Consider the following 14,307-nt stretch of genomic DNA (forward strand, 5'->3'; position numbering starts at 1 on the left):
CAAAACCTTAAAATTCCAAATGTCAAAGATAAGAATATTTTAAGCGGGTGTGCAAAGTTACTATAGATGGTATTAAAATTAGTAATTATGTTATCGGTATATTAAAATTATTTATTAAAATCACATATCAGTATAAAATATATGTTAGAATATAAATATATATATTAAAAATAAATTAAATTACATATATATTTATACGTAATATATTAGTAGCTGATTTTAGTGACTAATTTTAATGTACAAATAATATTTTCGTAAAATTAGTGTTTAAATTAATGTGTCAACAAGATATTAATTGTAGAGTCTGTAAGGTCCCACATTGGTTGAGGAGGGGAACGAAGCATATCTTATAAAGGTGTGGATACCTCTCCCTAGCATGACGCATTTTGACGAGTGAGTGTGGGAGATTTCGGCTATCATCCCTATTGTCAAAGATAAAACCATGAGACTTTAATGATTAGTTATTTTAGTAGTCCCAATCGAATCAATCATTTTAAATTTGTGTAAAATGCATATATAAAAGCATAATATATCGTGCCAGTTGATCCAGATCCTGCAGCTTACCACCCAGTTGGCGTGTGAACACTTTTGAATTAGCATCTGGGCCAGAACCGATTGGTCGGGTGGAAACAGCATATCCTTAAGAAGTTTCAGCAGCACCCACCTTCCAGACATTGTTACTTCAATACCCGTGGCTCTCTAAGAGAGAATTCGGGGAGTATATCTTCCACTCTATAGCCGTGGTCATGATACTCTTCGATAGTTGAGTTCTTCCTCTGGGAGAAAAAGAGATAGAGACGGAGCACTTAGAAGAGAAAAAGGAGTGCTTAAAACTTAAATTTATTTTAATACGTGGAATATGATTTATATTTTAAAAAGAACAATGTTATACGACTAACAAAATTTAGAATAAAGTAACAATTAGGTTATTAAGAATTTTAACTTTAAACTAATTAGCCTTTGAAAAAAAAAGTACTAATCAAGTAATCAATCTGTGATAACAAACGGTGAATACGTTATATTCTTGGTCAATTCATCATATAAAATTTAATGGTGGTACTTATGTATATCATTATATACAGTGACCTATTTCATTATTGCCACATGAATATGTAGACAATATCGTTTATAATAATTTCTATATATATAACTTTCGTCAACTATTCTTTATTTACCTCAAATTCTGACAAAGCAAATGAAGTTGACTTATTTAACATTCATTAATTGTCGCGACAATTAATGAATGCTAAATAAGGCAAGTTATGGCTGTTTTTGGCTGATTTTCTTTGGTTACCAAACATTTCCGTTACTCTAAAAGTTACTATCTCCGAAACGATAATCTTCCGTAAACAAACATATTACTATAGTTAACGGTACATATGAGCACGACTGTTAAATTTTACTTGATGAATTGACGAAAAGACATAACATGTCTATCGTTTGCTATTGTAGAAAACTTAATTAGTATTTTTGTTTTTTTAAGGACTAATTAATCCAAAGTCGAAATCTTTAATGACCTCATTATTATTTATTCCAAAATTATTATTTTTAGTCAATACTTACCCAATACTCTAAATAATAAGTACTAAATTTTAAATTCTTAATTTTCAACTCTAAATATCCTATCAAAAAAATAATAAGAGCATAAGAGTAATAAAATATTATTTAATAAAATATTATTTAATTAATAGATACGAGTGTAATTAAGATTCTGTCAAAGATTGACTTGGTGGTTATAAGATTGTGTTAGTTGTTAAAAGTCCCTATATCATCAGTGGCTTGTAACCAAATTAAAGAGACACAATTGAATACAAACTATCATTCTTTCCTTCAATAATGAGTGCTTTTGGCCATGGATCGATAATAATTCTTAATACCATATAATATTTTTGTAGTAGTAGTAGTCACAAGTAGGAACAGAGAGTGCAAAATAGAGAAAGAATCAATGATAGTTTGTTTTGAATTGTGTATCTTTGGTTACAAGACATTGATATATATAGTAAAATTAAAAAACTCTTAACAACTAATAGAGCTTTATAATCACCAAATCAATTTTGGATAGAATTTTGATTACACTCTTATCTACTAACTAACTCAATAATATCTTGATTATTCTTATATGGAAAAGTCTAGGGAATCAGCAACTTTGTTAAATTCTGGCTAACATGTAACCAGTAAAGAAAAGTGAGCCATTGGATAAAATCTCACACTAATCTAACACCATTAAAACCATCATTGATGGCTATTTAATGGCTACAAATCACAAATGTTGCTGGCCCCTAACATTCTTCTTCTTATATAGAGAAAAAAGTATTGGTCTCCTATTATTTTTCTTTTAAAAAATATCGCAATAGGAATTCTAATTCAATAGCTATAAGGTTTAGGTGGGCAACATGTTAGAATCTCCTTATTACTTTATTAGTTACACTTTTACAAATATTTTACAAAAAACCAATGTAACTAATTTTCCCATTCCAGCCAATTCATCCCAAAGTTTATCTGAAGACTGAGCTTAGGACAAAGTCAAACCGAATTTAATTATTGTGATTAAATTATTAATACCGTTAAAACGATAAAAAAGAGCAATAAAAAAAGAATTTATGTCTGTTCAAATCGTATAAAATAATAAAATATAGAAGAATATTTATAAGTGTTAAGAGAATCGAAACAATAAAGATGACGTAATATTCTATAATAAATATTCAGATATGCTAAATAATTTTAATGAATGCTAATTAATTCTCATATATTCTAACAATTATTATTAGTTATTAGTAATTTTTTTAAAATTGTTATATTATTTTTAACTATATATATTATGAACATTTAGTCCTTTTTATACTGTGTTGACAAAACAGTACAAGATTTTGTGGTTTTAAACCACACTTTTTAAGATTTTAAGGTAGTTTTATTTCGAGTCAAATTCTCTTCAATCTGTTGCTGCCACAGAGTTTATCTAGCTAAACATTATCTAACGATTCATCAAATTAGAGAGATTAATAAATTTCTGAAAATGACTTTCACTTAGGTGGTGTAAAATTCAAATTTTCAAAAATTAAATAATAATTTATTTTATGATTTATTCTATTTAATTAAGATTAAGTTTTCAAAAATTTTTACATATAAATCAAGTAATTTCTAAATTATAATTTGAAGTTCTAATAATTGAGAAATAATAGAAATTTTATATACTATATTTTGAATATTTAGATGTTGAACTTTGTTTCATAAATAAAAGAAAACTAATTTAATTATTTTTAATTTTTATTTAATTAATAATAATTTAATTTCTTTGAAGATAATTTTATTGGATTAAAACTAATTTTTAATACTACTTTATACCCTAGTTACATTAATAATTATCCCCAAGATAAAACTCTAATTTTTCTCAATCCCTTCACCGCCACACCGCTTCCATTTTCTTCCAAAATACTATTACATAGCAGTAGCAACATAAATAAAAAATAAATAATAAAGAAAAGGAAAGAAAAGAACAGAAGAGAGGAAGAGGAACGGAGAGGAGGGAGACGCATCACAGACGGTGGGCCTCGCCGCCGCATAGTCAAGAGACCAGAGGAGAGGGATATAGAGCGCGGCCCTGAGAGAGAGGGGGAGTGGTCATCATCGTTGCAGAGAAGCCACACCGCCACTGCACCACGCCTCGCCATCACCATCGCGTCATCGATGCCAGCTTCATCGGATCTTTGTCGCCGAACCCGTCCTTGCTGCCACAGTTGGAATCGCGAATAAGGGAGGAAGGAGAAGACGCGAGCCATGGCTGAAGGGGAGGAGGCGCCATGTCTGTTAGCTGCCGTCGTGAAACCCTCGCCGTTGGTCAGCCTTGAAGCCACCATCGAGCAGAGCCACGTGAGAGAGGAGACGCGGAGGAAGGAGCCATCGTTGTTGGAGCTGGAGGACTGCCGCCGCTGTCTGCATGTCGCCGTCACCACCGCCGCGTCCTCTGTTGCACGCGGGGAGGAGGTGGAGCTCACCCTCGCCATATATGCACTGCTGTCGAGCTGTGGTGCATTGCAGAATCTTTTTGGAGCCGCCATCCTCTACTGCCGCTATCATGGGCTGTGTGGTTGTTCCCTTAAGCTGCCGCTGCCGTTTTTGTTTCTCTAATAAGTCCAGTAGGTAATTTCTTTTTGGAACCCTTAATATATCGGTTTCTGTTTATGTGGCTGAGGTTTTGCGGCATTATTTGTCATAGGACTAAGTATCGATGCTTGCATGTCGTGTTTGAAGTCACTATTATTGCCTCAGAAATGGTTCGACGCTGTGGTAGTTACAAGACGCAAGGAAAAGGGGTTTTAACGCGTTTGGGTTTTGAGTTTTGACGAGTTGAGGTAGGAAATTTATTTTAAAATTAACTATTTTAATTTATGAATGCCATTGAAGTTTAGTGAGTAATTGCAAATAATTTATAAATGTCTTGTTTGATTAATTGATGAAATTGAGATTGTTGGTGATTGTGGATATGCATGGTTGAATGTGATGAAATTGTGCTGAGATTGATTTGTGGCTGTGTTTGAGGATGATGATTTCTGTTGGTTTGTGATTTGATGATGATTAGGGTATGCTTGAAAACGTTGTTGGAAGTTGATGAACTATTATGAATATATGTGTGTAATTTTGTGAATTATTGACTCTGAGTTCTTGGGGCTATACTACTAATTCTAATATCTTTGTTTAATGAAATTGAAGTTGGAATTGTGATATTGGAAGAGTTCTAGGCTTAGATACAAAATTGGGAGTGAGATTGCTTAATTGTTACTAAATTGGAATATGATAAGTTAATTATTGAATGAAATGTATTTGGAAGAAGTTAGTTGTAGAGATTACTCTGAATTATGATTAAAGCTGGATGTGGTTGTGAGTTGTGCTCGAGTTATTGATGGTTGTGATGAATGAATTGGAATTCTGGTCTTTGATGAATTAATATTGAATCGGTTGTTGATAAGCTAGTTATTCAGTATATGGTAACAGTAATGGACTTGATTGGTGACTGATTGAGAATTGGTTTTGGAAAATTAGTTATGAATTTTTTAAGTTAGACTTGTTTATTTTTAAAGAATGATTGATGGAAATTCTGAATTTATTTGATGATAGGATGTTAGTCGTTAAACTGAATTATGATGAGATGATTATTGAGAATCTGTTGTGGTGATAATTGTTGATAAGAGGGTTGATGGATTGTTGAGAAAGAAGGAACCCAGTCCGTAAGTGTGGTTAAGTCCAAGCTTTAGGCGAAGTGCTGCCGAAATTTTTAAAAAATTTAGGACTTTATTTGAAATGCTATTTTAAAAGATTTGGTTTTGAAAAGTTAAATTATTTGAGACTTATTTAGTTGGAGAAAGATTTATTCTCTTTTTGAATTTGATTTATTAAGAAAAGTATAATGTATTAAATTCTATCTTTTGAGAAGGGAGTTTGTTTTAAGTAATCATTTGAGATCAGTTTAGGGCTTGTTTGGATGAGCTTCTAAGAAAAGATCTTTTTTCGAGTTATATTTTTTTAAAAGATCTTATTAAAAAGTAAAAGTAATTTTATGTTTGGATATCTCATGCAGAAAGATCTTTTTATCTATCAATTATGTTTAGGTATAATAATATAAAAGTACTTTTTTGTTTATTTATTATATGAAAAACATCTTTTTTTTAAGGAAAAAAGATCTTTTAAAAAAGATGTAAATTACAGCTTCTCAAAAAAGATGTTTTTTTTTTAATTTTTCTAGTGTTTTTACTTTTACTACTAGAAATTTTTCAAATACGTTAAAAAATAAAAAAAAGATATTTTTCCATTGAAAAAAGATCTTTTTTTATCCAAATAATGGCGCACAAACAAGCACTTATTAAGGAAATGGATTTTTATTAAACGATAAAGAAGTTTGGCTGTTTAGAAACTTGAGGCAATGATAAGTGAATAATAAATAAGGTGATGCGGATGTATGTATAGTTAAGCGGTGATGTGGAGGTACGTTTAATAATATGGGGATGCGGAGGAATGAGTGTGTAATCGGTGATGTGGAGGTAAAATGAAAAGTCATGAGTGAAATAAATAATTGAAATAGATTATGATTCATGAAAATGAAATGTGAATGAGCCTTTGTGCCAAAGTGCTAATGTGGAAGTGCCCGCCTAACTGATAGCCTGAGATTGCTAATGCGGGAATGTCCATCTAACTGATAGCATATTGTATGTTGAATGAGCCTTGTGCAAAATTGCTAATGCGAAAGGGTCTGCCTAACTGATAGCACTGTTTCTTACTGTGATACACATTAAGATATTATTATGATGAGGCCTAACTGACACGGGTAACCGTGATGCCAAGGTGTCTAACTAACACAGTAAAGAAACCATATTCAGGGTTCGTCCCGAGTAACATCAGGTTGCGGGTAGACAACTGACACATGAGCTCATGGCCTGTGCTAGGAACAGGCATGCATCATCCTTATTTGCGCATTTGCATTTGATTGTGTTTGCTTATTTTGTTTCTCTGTGATTGTGCTATTTGTCTGATTGTAATTTGTTTGTGTGTTGATCCATTTCTTGTGCTATTAGTTTGTGTATTGAGGTGACTGAGAACTGGGGTTGTGATTGAAATTTGTTTTAGGATCAAAAATTTAAAGAACGTAACTAATTATATAAAGTAAAAGTAAAAAGTATTTCCAAAGGTTTAACAAAATAGTTTTATTGAGTATGTTAATTATTTGCATTATATTTATTACTTTTACAGCATTCCTATTCCCTACTGAGAACGTGTAGTTTATTCTCACCCCAAAATCTTCCACTCTTTCAGTGACACAGGTTCGAAGACTCAGTTTGAAACTGCGGGCGATTATTTGTCTTATTTGAGTTAAGTTTATGGGTTGAGTTGCTTTCATAGAATTCCTTCGCCTTTGTTATTTAGGTTTTTATTTTATACAGAGGGATAGAAATTGTATCTGAGTTTTTTTGAATTTTTTGTATAATATTTATCATTATTAATAATTAAGTAATTATTATTACCTGTGTTTTTGATGAATGATTTTGATTAATGAGAAACAAGATTTTCTGACGTTTTCTTAAAAATTGAAACGTGATATCGAACTAAAGGCTCAATATTAAATAGTAAATAAGGAAAATAGGTTAGTAACGCCTCGCTTTTGGTACGATCATGACGTGCTGAAAGTTAGGGTGCTACATTATGGTATCAGAGCAGTTCATCCCTGTTAAAGCCTTGGGAATGGACTGATTATGTTTCACTGCATACTCTGAGTGTCTGTCATACGATAGCAGTTGTCCTAACGATAAAAGCTTAGATTTTATATGCATGACTGTCTGTTGATTAACGCTGTTAGCTTACCATTGCATACCTCATGGTGTTAAGTCTGGCCAACTTAATACTAATAATTTATGTACATGGGAACACTAACAAGTTATCATAGACGAAATAGAAGTAATAGGTGATGCAACTTACGGGATTTGAGAGCGTTAGGAGTTATGAAGTTAGTCTTATTTCGACGTATAATCTTATTCGTGCCAACCCTCAATAGAATTCTTTGTTTCGAATGTGTTCCCAACCATACCTTATCCTTCTTGTGTCCCTTTGCTTGCTTGTGAGTCTAATTGTTTACTTGAATCTTTTCGAATGTTCATCCTTAACAATACTTATACTTTTCTTTATAGATTCTGTTTTCTTTGAGTTGTGTTTGAACTTATATTATTATAATAATTTTCGAGGACAAAAATTTTTATAAGTGGGGTAGGATGTAAGATCCCGGATTTTCAAAAATTAAATAATAATTTATTTTACGATTTATTCTATTTAATCAAGATTATATTTTCGGAGATTTTTACATATAAATCGAGTAATTTCTAAATTATAATTTGAAGTTCTAGTAATTGAGAAATAATGAAAATTTATATACTATATTTTGAATATTTAGATGTTGAACTTTGTTTTATAAATAAAAGAAAATTAATTTAATTATTTCTAATTTTTATTTAATTAGTAGTAATTTCTTTAAAGATAATTTTATTGGATTAAAACTAATTTTTAATACTACTTTATACCCTAATTATATTAATAATTATCCCCAAAATGAAACCTTAATTTTTCCCAATCCCTTCACTGCCACACCGCTTCCCTTTTCTTCCAAAACACTATTACATAGCAGCAGCAACATAAATCAAAAATAAATAATAAAAAAGAAAAAAGAAAAGAACAAAAGAGAGTGAGAGGAACGGAGAGGAGGAAGACACGTCGCGGACGGTGGGCCTCACTGCCGCTGTCGCTGCGCCGTCAAGAGACTAGAGGAGAGGGAGATAGAGCGCGGCCCTGAGAGAGAGGGGGCTGCAGAGAAGCCACACCACCACTGCACCACGCCTCGCCATCACCATTGCGTCATCGCCGCCAGCTTCATCGGATCTTTGCCGCTGAACCCGTCCTTGCCGCCGCCGTTGGAATCGCGAACAGGGGAGGGAGCCATGGCCGAAGGGGAGGAGGCGCCGTGTCTGTTAGCTGCCGTCATGAAACCCTCGACGCTGGTCCGCCTTGAAGCCACTGTCGAGCAGAGCCGCGTGAGAGAGGAGACGCGGAGGAAGGAGCCACCGTTGTTGGAGCTGGAGAATTGCCACCGCTGTCTACATGTCGTCATCACCACTGCCGCGTCCTCCATCGGCGCTGTTGCACGCGGGGAGGAGGTGGAGCTCGTCCTCGCCATATCTGCACCGCTGTCGAGCTGTGGTGCACCGCAGAATCTTTTTGGAGCCGCCATCCCCTACCGCCGCTATCATGGGCTGTGTGGTTGTTCCCTTGAGCTGCCGCTGCTGCTTTTGTTTCTCTAATAAGTTCAGCAGGTAATTTCTTTTTGGAACCCTTGATATATCGGTTTCTGTTTATGTGGCTGAGGTTTTGCGGCGTTATTTGTCATAGGACTAAGTATCGATGCTTGCATGTCGTGTTTGAAGTCGCTATTATTGCCTCGAAAATGGTTCGACGCTGTGGCAGTTACAAGATGCAAGGAAAGGGGGTTTTAATGCGTTTGGGTTTTTAGTTTTAACGAGTTGAGGTAGGGGATTTATTTTAAAATTAATTATTTTAATTTATGAATGCCATTTAAGTTTAGTGAGTAATTGCAAATAATTTATAAATGTCTTGTTTGATTAATTGATGAAATTGAGATTGTTGGTGATTGTGGATATGCATGGTTGAATGTGATGAAATTGTTCTGAGATTGATTTGTGACTGTGTTTGAGGATGATTATTTTCTGTTGGTTTGTGATTTGATGATGATGAGGGTATGCTTAAAAACGCTGTTGGAAGTTGATGAACTATAATGAATATGTGTGTGTAATTTTGTGAATTATTGACTCTGGGTTCTTGGGATTATACTACTAATTCTAATATCTTTGTTTAATGAAATAGAAGTTGAAATTGTGATATTGGAAGAGTTCTAGGCTTAGATATAAAATTGGGAGTGTAAGGTTGCTTAATTGTTACTAAATTGGAATATGATAAGTTAATTATTGAATGAAATGTATTTGGAAGAAGTTAGTTGTGGAGATTACTCTGAATTATGATTAAAGCTGGATGTGGTTGTGAGTTGTGCTCGAGTTATTAAGGAAATGGATTTTTATTAAACGATAAAGAAGTTTGGCTGTTTAGAAACTTGAGGCAATGATAAGTGAATAATAAATAAGGTGATGCGGATGTATGTATAGTTAAGCGGTGATGCGATGTACGTTTAATAATATGGGAATGCGGAGGTATGAGTGTGTAATCGGTGATGTGGAGGTAAAATGAAAAGTCACGAGTGAAATAAATAATTGAAATAGATTATGATTCATGAAAATGAAATGTGAATGGGCCTTTGTGCCAAAGTGCTAATGCGGAAGTGCCCGCCTAACTGATAGCCTGAGATTGCTAATGCGGCAATGTCCATCTAACTGATAGCATATTGTATATTGAATGAGCCTTGTGCCAAATTGCTAATGCGAAAGGGTCCACGCGCCTAACTGATAGCACTGTTTCTTACTGTGATACACATTAAGATATTATTATGATGAGGCCTAACTGACACGGGTAACCGTGATGCCAAGGTGTCTAACTGACACAGTAAAAAAACCATATTCAGGGTTCTCCCCGAGTAACGTCGGGTTGCGGGTAGACAACCGACGCATGAACTCATGGCCTGCGTTAGGAACAGGCATGCATCATCCTTATTTGTGCATTTGCATTTGATTGTGTTTGCTTATTTTGTTTCTCTGTGATTGTGCTATTTGTCTGATTGCAATTTGTTTGTGTGTTGATCCGTTTCTTGTGCTATTAGTTTGTGTATTGAGGTGACTGAGAACTGGGGTTGTGATTGAAATTTGTTTTAGGTTCAGAAATTTAAAGAAGATAATTAATTATATAAAGTTAAAGTAAAAAGTATTTCCAAAGGTTTAACAAAATAGTTTTATTGAGCACGTTAATTATTTGCATTATATTTATTACTTTTACGGCATTTCCATTCCCTACTGAGAACGTATGGTTTGTTCTCACCCCAAAATCTTCCACCCTTTCAGTGACACAGGTTTGAAGACTCAGTTTGAAGCTGCGGGCGATTATTAGTCTTATTTGAGTTAAGTTTATGGGTTGAGTTGCTTTCATAGAATTCCCTCACCGTTGTTATTTAGGTTTTTATTTTATACAAAGGGATAGGAATTGTATCTGAGTTTTTTCAATTTTTTTGTATAATATTTATCATTATTAATAATTAAGTAATTATTATTACCTGTGTTTTTTGATGAATGATTTTGATTAATGAGAAACAAAATTTTCTGACATTTTCATAAAAATTGAAATGTGATATCGAACTAAAGGCTCAATATTAAATAGTAAATAAAGAAAATAGGTTAGTAACACCTCACTTTTGGTACGATCATGACGTGCTGAAAATTAGGATGTTACACATGACTTATTATTTAACATATATATGGATAATTAGAACAAGCCGAAATATTTACAAGAAAAAAAAGTGATTTAATTCATTCTTAGATACTTGACATTCTTCTTATTACATGCATGTGCATATGTAAATCCCATGATAAATGCTTATGTGAGAGGGATATTGATTGTCTAGGAACTGGGAATCTCTCTTTCCACAAATTTATACAACAATATTATTAAGATGGTTGTTACACATTCAAATCTTTTTAATAATTAAATCTAATTAAATTGGCACAAATTTAATAAAAATAAGTTTCATTAGTAAAATGTATATACATGCTCCAACTATGTAAGTATTTTCATGTTTTTCTCTTTTTCCTTCTTCTACTTTTTTGCGTTTCTTCTCTTCTTTCTTTGTATTCTTCTTTATTCTTTGTGTTCCTCCTCCTTCTTTTTCGGGATCCTTCTTCTTGGTTTTATTCCTCTCAAGAGAGTAAATCAAGAAGAATTTTGAGAAAATGACATAAGAAGGAGAAGATGAAGAAAAAAGAAGAAAAAGACGAAGCAGAAGATGAGCAGGAGAAATTCAAGTGAAACGAAACTAAATGAACCTAAATTAAACTAAGAAATAAATTGAAATTTTTTAAGAAATAAAAAATTTGGTCAATACTTAATAGCAGCATCAAGTGAAACCTCAGTTAATTCACAAAGAAACCGAAATTAGTTTAGATTTGAACAAAAACTAACTAAACAACCACATATGAATAAGTTCAGCAAATTCAAGTGAGACAGAACTAAAAACCTAAATTAAACTAAAAAATGAACCGAAATTTCTTAAAGAATAAAAAATTTGGTCAATACTTAACAGCAACATCAAGTGACAAATGAACCAAAATTAGTTCAGATTTGAACAAGTAGTAAACAAACTCAATCATTAACAAAAACACATAATATTGGTGTTATTGGTACGTAATGATGATAACAAAAGAGAAAGATAACGAAAAAGTAAAAGAAGAAGAAAAAGACGCAGCATCAAGAAAGAAGAAGAAGAAGAAGAAGAAGAACATGCGTGCGCGAATTTAAAAGAAGAAGAAGAAGAAGAAGAAAAAGCGACGACAGTAAACGTGCGCGCTTATGTAGAGCTTTATTCATATAATACCATGTAACAAAATTTTATTCATAAAAAATACCACGTAAACAATAATATACATACAACTACATAAATCAGTAATACTAAAGAGACAATATTTAAAGTTATCTTATATTATATAACATAATATCTATAATTTTATACATATAGCATTTGTAATTATATATTTATTACATCTAAAATTATATAATTATTCTAACAATAATTAATAAATACTAAATAAAAAAAATTACATTTTCAAATTCTACATTCAAAGTAGACATTTTTTTCTTAGTTGTTTACATAATATTAATATTTATTTTTATTCATAGAGTTGTAAAAATTATTATGAAGTCATCTTTAAAGATAAACCTCTTTAAGTGATAAATATCCTGTAAATGGAGATATCTTGTAATTATAGAGGCCAGTTTTATAAAAGATATTTTTCTATTCTTTTTTGGTTCTCTCTTTTCCATGGAGAATAATATATGCATGCTTATATTCATAAGAAATTTGAGCCAGTAATTTTAAAGTCATATTGTTCTTTATTTATCACAACCTCTAAAATTATTATTTTACTTTTATTTTTATCTTTACTTAAAGCATTAATAATATCTTTGCAGTTTCTCAATATTTTTACGTAATTATCGTCACTCCAATTATGTAAGACTGATTGCAAAAAAAGAAAAAAAATGTAACATTATATATACTAATATTATTTCATTCTTTATTTATTAAATGTATATAAAAGTAATAAAATTAAAATTAGTTAACATGATAAGTGATGACTTATAATCAAAGTTGTAAAAATCAAATCAGTTATTAAACTAATAAAATTAGAAATTTAAAAATTTAAAGATTAATTGAGATTCATCAATCAAGACTGAATCAAATATAATAGAATAATATATTTATGTATAAATATATTAATTAAAAATTTTTCGTATTTTATTATTTAAATCGATTAATTATTAAAAAATTATAATGGTTAGATCAATTAACCAAAATTTTTAATTTTTTAACCAATTCATTGTCAACTGATTTTTTTATCATTCTCAATAAATTTAATTAAACCGACGAGTTCAATCTAATTCTCAAATGCATGCTTATAACTTAACTAGAGATCTTAATTTTAAGACTTAAAAATAGTTAAAAAAATATTTAAATTAATTAGGGCAAACACGCTACTAATCCACTACTAATTAAATGGTTACCTTAAGTAGAATTGCATCAGCCTTAGGAATGGATTCAAACATGTCTCCAGCAACAAAGCTCAAATGGTCACGGAAATTTAAAACCGTTGTCTTAATTAATATAATAGATAACCGTTTTACAACAGGAACAGATTTTACTGTTGTCTGCTCTCGTGCAGTGGGTTTAGAAGATCATAATAAATAAGGAAATGAATTTGTGTGCTGCCCATTCTTTTTTTTTTCTTTTTTTTCTTTTTGAATAGCTTTCTATCATAAGGACTAGTGTAAGGCCTTACTTAATTGTATATTTTTTTTTGTTTATAGATGTTAACAATCATATATAAAAAACTTTGCACATTTTGTGTGTTGGTTTTTATATATGCACACATTTTCTCTTTTATCTATAGTTCGCGCTCTATGTTTTTTAACCATAATTTTGTTCTTTATAAAATTTTATTGTTACAACAATAGGATCCAAATTTATATCTATTATATTGTTAATATGTATATAATTTGATTATGAAATTATTTTTTCCATAATCTTTTTTTTTTTGGTTTGAATGAATTCAATATCCAATATCAAACTTATTTTAACACATTAAATTAAATAGTCCTGATGAAAACATACTCTAGGTCACATGCCTTTTAATTTTTTTTTTCAATCCCGCTACGTAATCAATAAAAATTCTATCAACTTCTGCCAACTCTTGTTTATGGCTGTATTTAATAAAAGTATCTTTGTGGATGTGTCTAATAAAAATATCTTTTTTATAGCTGTGTCTAGTAGAAGTGTTTTTGTGAATGTATCTCCTTATACATGTCAATGCTAATTGTAATTAAAATATAATAATTAATTATTGTTGGTAATAAATTGGCAGATAGTATATTGATATCCTATATTTTTTCTTTTTTTTCCCCCCAAAATACTTGTTTTGTTGTATACTCCCACATGGCTTAGTTGCTTTAAAAAGACATAGACACAAAGACACAAATATACATGAACACAAAGATACACAAATTTTATAATATATTTGGTGATAATACACAAGACACATGTATTTAATTCAA

The 14,307-nt window shown here is 31.4% G+C and overlaps 1 protein-coding gene across 3 annotated transcripts in view; it reads right to left on the minus strand.

Annotated features, from left to right (window-relative positions):
• Window positions 1-14,307, minus strand: part of LOC112740691 (isoflavone 7-O-methyltransferase) — a 76,641-nt gene that overhangs the window by 25,263 nt on the left and 37,071 nt on the right. The gene's annotated exons all lie outside the window — the stretch shown is intronic.

This window comes from Arachis hypogaea, chromosome 14 (genome assembly GCF_003086295.3).
Source record: "Arachis hypogaea cultivar Tifrunner chromosome 14, arahy.Tifrunner.gnm2.J5K5, whole genome shotgun sequence".
NCBI classification, from domain to species: Eukaryota; Viridiplantae; Streptophyta; class Magnoliopsida; order Fabales; family Fabaceae; genus Arachis; species Arachis hypogaea.